Genomic DNA, 7,039 nt, shown 5'->3' with positions numbered 1-7,039 from the left:
CTTATTCCACTGAGCCATCTCCCCAGCCCCCCTAATGGTATATTTTTAATAAAATTTTTTGAAAGTTTTTGTTTAGCCTTTAAGCAATCTGCCAAGAAAAAACAAATTGATTTACCAGAATAATTACTTATTCTTTTTTTTGGGGGGGGAACTGGGGATTGATCTTAGACCCTTGCGCTTGCCATGGAAGTGCTTATCCTACTGAGCCATCTCCCCGGCCCTGAATAATTACTTATTCTTCACAGTTTATATCAGCCCTTTAATTACCTAAGAAAACTGTCTTCCCAGTATGAAAAAAGATTTTGTTCACAGCTATGTAATCTTCTGTATTTGCTGTTAAATTCTTTTATTAACAGCAAACTTCAGGCACCTGAGTATCCTTTTATAATAAGCTGTGATCCTATTTAATTAAGTATTAAATCTTGATATTTCTGACATCTGAAAATGGAATGCTAAATGAGATCTTCATTGACCTTGAATGACTTTGATATTTCCCAGAGGATTCTGGGAAATCTCAAAAATGTTGTTCTGTCTTCTTATAAAAGGTGAGATGTTAAGTTAGCTAGACGAATTCTGTGCGTTAAATTCCTTGTTAAATTATGCAGTCCCATAAGCAGCAGTGCCGACTCTTCCTTAGATTGTGTTTGTGTGAAGTTGCAGTGCTCCCCGAGTGTTTCAGAAGTTGCCACGCCGTAACTGTGGTGGCATAACGTTCTCCGGTGATGGATGAGGACCTTTGTGACAGGCTGGGAATCCCCTTCCTCCAGGGATCTGTAGTGGGAGTGAGTTAGAAGCAGAGAGCAGGGGCTGGGGAGATGGCTCAGTAGGATAAGTGCTTCCAGGCAAGTGCAAGAGCCTGAGTTCAATCCCCGACTCCACCAAAGAAACAAACAAAAATAAACAGTAAAAAAAGAAATGGAGAGCAGCACGTCCTCAGAGTTTCGTCTCCCTGTGGGAGCACTGCTGAGGTCCTGTCACTATGACCCAGTGGAAGCCACGGGGCCAGGGTGTGGCACCTGCCCCCCTCTTTCGTGGTGCTTGCTTGGGGGAACCCGGAAGGGTTTTCCTTTGGAAGCCAGCATGGTGGTGGACACATTGTTCTCCTGGGTTCTTCCTCCGCCTCCATGGCAGGCCTGAGAGGAGGTGTTCTGCCCTCTGGCTTAGCGGATGTTATATAAAGATGAGGAGGGTTTAATGTATTTTCCAGATTGAAAAGGGAGAGGCGCGGCACCAAGCACTGTCCGTTTAGGACTGAGCCTCAGGTAACCAAAACAGCTCTTTCTCTGTTATTCTTGCCTGGAAGTCAGAGGTGTGGGGGACACTGAGGGCTGCCTGTAGCTGCTCCCCAGGGAGCTGTCTTCACAGAGGAAGGGACTGGAGCTCAGCAGCCACAGATGCTGTGGAGAGAGGCACTGCTGCCCCTCAGGGGCGATGTGTGTCTTGTGCTCCTGTGGGGCTCTAAATAATTTCCCACAATAAAGGCATCTTCCTCTCTGCTTAGCTTTACCTGACTTTGCACAACCTGCCTAATTCTTTTTCCTGTTTTCCCAGCCCTAGGGATTGAAACCAGGCCTTCCCACTGAGCTACGCTGCATCCCTTAGCCTATTTTATTATTTTGTGTTTTGAGACAGAGTCTTACTAAGCCACTGAGCTGCTCAGGCCGGGCTTGAATGTGGGACCCTCCTGCCTCAGCCCCCCAGTGCGCCAGGATTAGAGGTGTGCACCACCAGGCCTCCTTTACGCTCGCTGCTGTTCACAGCTGCAGGCCGCAGAGGTGGATCCAGACCTCTGCTCCTTTTCTTTCACCGCACCGCTTTCTGCTGTCTCCTCTTCTCCCGCTGCTCTTCTGTTCTGCCCCTGCTCCCCAGAGTTCTGTGGACAGGAAGTACAGAGAGGAGGGCAGTGTGGTTGCAAAGTTCAATGATCTTTCACTGCATATTCCTCAGGTTTGGATTTTACACGTATCCTGGAAGCGAGGCGGAAAGTTGGGTGACCTACTTTGGGGTCAAGAGTTCACAGGACTCACGAGGAGACATGTGTGTCCTTGCTTAGGCTGCTCCTGTGGCTGAAGTCCCAGATAGAGAATCAACAGATGCAACTCACTTGGCCCAGTGGGCGGTCCCGCTCACAGCCCTGTGGCACCCTGACCAGTCTGTAACTCAGCCAGGCAGCTGACGTCTGACTCTACCAATCTCCTTGTGACATCTTTCTGGTTTCCATCCAAACTGAACAAAGCCCTGGGCACGTGGTCATTCTGTGTATGCAGAGAAGTGGCTTTCTCTGTCTCTGTCTGTCCGTCTGTCTCCTGTTTCTGTCTCTCTTCTCTCTGCTTTTGTCTCTGTCTCTCTGTCTCTGTCTCTCTCTCTGTCTCTGTTTCCTCTGCTTTTGTCTCTGTCTCTGTCCCTCTGTCTCTCTGTCTCTCTCTGTCTCTCTCTGTCTCTGTCTCTCTGTCTCTGTTCCCTCTGCTTTTGTCTCTGTCTCTGTCCTTCTGTCTCTCTGTCTCTCTCTGTCTCTGTCTCTGTCTCTCTGTCTCTCTCTGTCTCTGTTCCCTCTGCTTTTGTCTCTGTCTCTGTCTCTGTCTCTCTGTCTCACTCCTTAAAGCAACACAAGCTCATTCTCTCTCTTTTGGAGGCCAGGGCCCCAAGTCGAGCATGGACATAGCGGGGCCTCGCTCTGGCATGGTCCAGGGAGTTTCCTCCTCTGCTTCTTTCCCCTTCTGGCATCTTTCCTTAGCTTAAGGCTGCGCGTTTCCAACCTCCATCCTGATGTGCCGCTCTTCTCCTCTCAGCCTTTATCTCTTGTATTGATATTTTGCCATAGCAGCACACCCCAGAAGGTGATGTGACTCTTGTCACAGCATGTGGGGACCAGCATAGAGCAGGTGGCATGCAGCATCTGCACGGAGGATGGAGAAAGGTTGCACACAGCCTCGGGTCGCCTCTGGTCTGTGCTGCTGGCTCAGGCAGTCGGCACACGCTTATTGCTGAGAACTGCCCTCCTTGATGTCCGAGCTTCCGGGCTTTGGATGGCGGTCGTGGGCCTGGGGATGCCAAGCCCTTGCCCTCCAGTGGGCTTGGCCTGTGGTAAGCTCCCAGCTCTGACACCTCTGTAGCACCGCCTGGCGTCCTCTAACCCAGCATGATTCAGATGCTGTCTCCCCTGGCTCAGTACCAACCCTGCAATTAGAGGGAAGGCCTCAGTGTGGCAAAGATGGCTCTGCTTCGGTGCCAGCTCAGACAGAGTCCAAGGGTGTCCCCATGCTATAAACCAAGGCTTCCAACAACACCTTTCAATTCCAAAAATTCACAGGAGCAACTCACAGGACTCATGAGAACTCTTTGCTGTTGCTCAGCATGCTATGGTGAGGACACAGCTGAGCAGCCATGCAGGGAGGAGCATGAAGCAAGGTCTGGAAGGTTCTGAGGGTGGGGACAACTGTGCAGAGTCAGCACCAGTCTCCCTCTAGGAATCTGGGTGGTTCACCAAGCAGGAGCCTGTGAACCCCAGGGCCCAGAGCTGTTCAGAGGTTGTAGCCCATGGTGGTGACTGGGACCGATGAGGTTGTTGTCCATGTGCTGGAAACCCATTGCCCCCCTTCAGGGGTCAGGAGTGGCCCATGCGTAGAGCAGTCTCCAAAGCTGAGTGGGTGAACGTACTCAAAATACTGTGCAAGTTGTAAAGCATGGATGGAATTCTAGGTGCATTTTACAAGTCCTTGGAGCCAGCTGCTAGGCTGTTGGCCTCTTCACCCTGCCCTTCTCCCTCTGGAAGCGTGGAGGTGACAGCTTTCATGTTGTGCATTTCTCCTCCTCTCTCTCTCCCTCCTTTTCTCTTTTCTTCCAGCTGGTCACCGTGTCAGCTCTGCAGTGGCCTGGTCTTGTGGTGGAAAGGGTCGTGCCATCGCGCCTTCCTTTTCCAGTAGCTGCATGAGGAAGTGAAGGAAGAAATTGTTTAACCAACAGTGAAATGATTTTGTTATCTCAAAAGATTAGCTTTCAACTTCATACAGTCAGAAAGACACCCAGAGGCACAAGGGAGAGATTTAATCTGTCCCAGTCCTGGAGACAGCACCATCCCACGGAGTTTTCACCCATGGTCCCCAAGAGCTGATTGACTGTGATGGACAGTCAGTCCTGCCTGTGGCCCAGCTGTGTGCAGAATCCCCCAGCAATCCTAGCTGACTTGGCCACCTGAGGACTGGAGTTAATGGGAAAGCACAACAAAGGGGCTGGGGGCCCAGCAGGGGGCGTATGGGGGCAGAATCTGTGCCATCATTTTCTTCATGCCCGTTTTACTTAGAAGGGCACTGTGGGAGTCAGAGAAGCTAGCAGAATGAAAGAGATTTGTGGATCCCCAAGTGCTTGACAGGTGGAAACCCACACAGGGCTTCTGCTGGTGGCTGTGGAGGTGGGCATCCCCTTTCCCTGTGGTCTGCACGAACGCTGTTTTGGGTCTCGGTGGAGTTGTCCCCTCTCTGCAATGCCCACATTTTTCCTGAGGTCCTCAGATTCTGAAAGGAGGACATTGGGGTCCTCAGTGCCTTCCTGCTCTTATCAACCACACCTTGTCCAGGGCACCGGCTCTCCCTTGGCCCTGGCACTGAGAGGAAGGGGCCTCTTGCCAGGTGCCGGGGTCACAGGAGGTGCAGATTTTGCTTTGTAGTCCTTCCACTCTGAGCTTCCAAGTGAGGTTAAGACACTCAGACGTTGCAACAACCCAACAGGACATTTCCTATTTTCACCTGAAGAAATGATAGGAGAAACTCAAATGATAGGTGTAAGAAACATGTCATAGACTTCGGATTGTCAATCAGATGAGGTGGTGCAGGCCTGTAACCCCAGCATTCAGGAGGCTGAGGCATGAGGACAGCCTTGAGTTTGAGGCCAGCCTGGGTTACACAGTGAGTTCAAGACCAGGATGAATTACCTAGCAAGACCTTGCTTAAAAAAGCAAAACAAAGCAAAACAAGCAAAGAACTCCTCCCCCACCAAATACCCAAAGACTTCAGATTGTCCAAAGCAAATTAGAAGGGAAATTCTATAACCCTTAAGTCTTGGTCATGGACAACTTTCCTCTCAATATTGTTAACAGATTTTTGAGGGTTTCTTTTTAATTTTCTTAGCTTGGAGGACACCAGACAGCATTAAATGATGAAAACCTTTGGCTCTGGTCAATTTATTGTCTTTTGCACAAATCTTCTTTAGACACAATTTTGAATTATATTTTTCTATTAGCACAAGAAGAGAAACTAATTCAGATTCATGAGAAATTATTGAAATTAACAAGGTAGAATTTCAGTATTGGGGAAGAATAAGTGATTTAAATTACCCAGAGGTATTCATTTTCAAGATTTGTAAGCTACAGTTGAATAAGTAGCACCTGGGCCATGGAAGTTCCTTATACCATGAAACTTTTAATTGCCTATTGCACTCGATTTTAATATAGTTTTCTAAAACAGAGACAAAAGGCAATTTTAAGAGAAGATCCTGAATAATTTACATTATAACTTCTAAAATGCATTTCCATAACCTTTCAAAAGAATCAGCCAAGTGTGGGTGTGATAATCTCCCACGCTCAGGTTTGTCTCAGGTGCATCTGATGGTTTGGTTGGCCTTTTAGGAACTGCTCAGCTCTGACCGAAGCAATTAATGTCTGAAACATATTCCATCCCAGCAGCTCTGGCAGTGTAGGCAGAGCTGGAAAGACCGGAAGTTCGTTTCTGCCCCTCCCTCTCCCCCTCCCCCCGCTAGGCGCTTTATTTTTTCTTCTTTTCTGCCCTGGGCTCAGCCCTCCTTCCTTCTCCTTTTCGACCCATGTGTGTCTGGCTTCAGGTCTTCTTGCCCATTCACCTCCTAGGGAATCAAAGACTCATTCAAGGAGCCAGGAGCCCGGGCTGTGAAGAGAGGGGGGTGGAAAGAGCACCTCTGAAGCAGGTCCTTTTCTCGAGAATCCAGCTTTTGAGACAGCTTCCAGGCACCTCCATTTTCAGGATCCTTTTATAATTTTTTCCCCTCAACTCCGTGGTTTACTCACTGTCTTCCAGAGTCAAAGTAATTCTCAGATAGAGGTAAGATCCAAGCTTTGGGCTAAAATTCCATAGCTGGCCTTGTCCTTCAGGTCCACAAGTAGAAACGCAGGTTCCTAGGTCCCTTTTATCAACACTATGTATTAACTAAAACACTCAGGCAGCCAAAACAAAATCCCATGGGCAGGGGGTCTAAAACAACAGAAATCTGATTGCTTTCTGTACAGTTCTGGAAACCAAAACTGAAGATCAAGGTGACACTGGGTTGGTTTCCGGTGGAACATCTCTTCCTGGAGAGGAGAAAGCTTCCTTCTCACTGTGTTGTTGCTGGTCTTCAGGCTTTGAATCCTATTTCCCATTTCCTAATCGCTGTTGAACCAGAAAACCTGTGCTTCTATGCATTATAGCAGGAGAGGCTGAGGAGTCTAATTTCATGGCTTTCTTCGCTGGTTGTTGATGGTTGAGTTTGGACTTTGGATATTCTGTTCTGTGAATTCCATACACTGGAAGTCATGGAACTGTTGGCCACCCAGGCAGGTGGATGATACCATTCCGACACTATCAGTGCCACGTGAAGATTGATTGTCATCCTCACCAGAGACCAACTTGTTGGAAAGCTCTTCTTGAGCCTGCTGGGCTCTGGGAGCAGGCAGCTTTGGGAGAGATCAGGGATGTGTTTGGGGCTTTTTCTGATTTCATCCATGGTGCATACTTCACAGTGGTTCTGACTGGCACAGTGGGCCATAGTTATAGGTCGTGGTCATGACTGGTGTCTAGATGTCCTTCCATCGCCCCACGCACTCCTAGGTGGGGCTTTCCATAGATGGCTGGATCTGAGGTGTGCGAACTAGGATGAAGAGTGTGTGGTGGCTAAACGAGCCCACTCATTGGCTTAGCACAGCCTTGGGGGTGGATAATGTAGAACCTGGATAGAATCTGAGGGGACAAGAAGGAAGGTGGGCTTGCTCCTTTCCGCCTTCTGCCTGCCTGCCATGGACTAGTTCTCATCTGTA

This window comes from Octodon degus, unplaced genomic scaffold, assembly GCF_000260255.1.
Source record: "Octodon degus isolate 3935 unplaced genomic scaffold, OctDeg1.0 scaffold00035, whole genome shotgun sequence".
NCBI classification, from domain to species: domain Eukaryota; kingdom Metazoa; phylum Chordata; class Mammalia; order Rodentia; family Octodontidae; genus Octodon; species Octodon degus.
The sequence above is the reverse complement of the archived record's forward strand: the minus strand, read 5'-3'. Positions refer to the sequence as shown.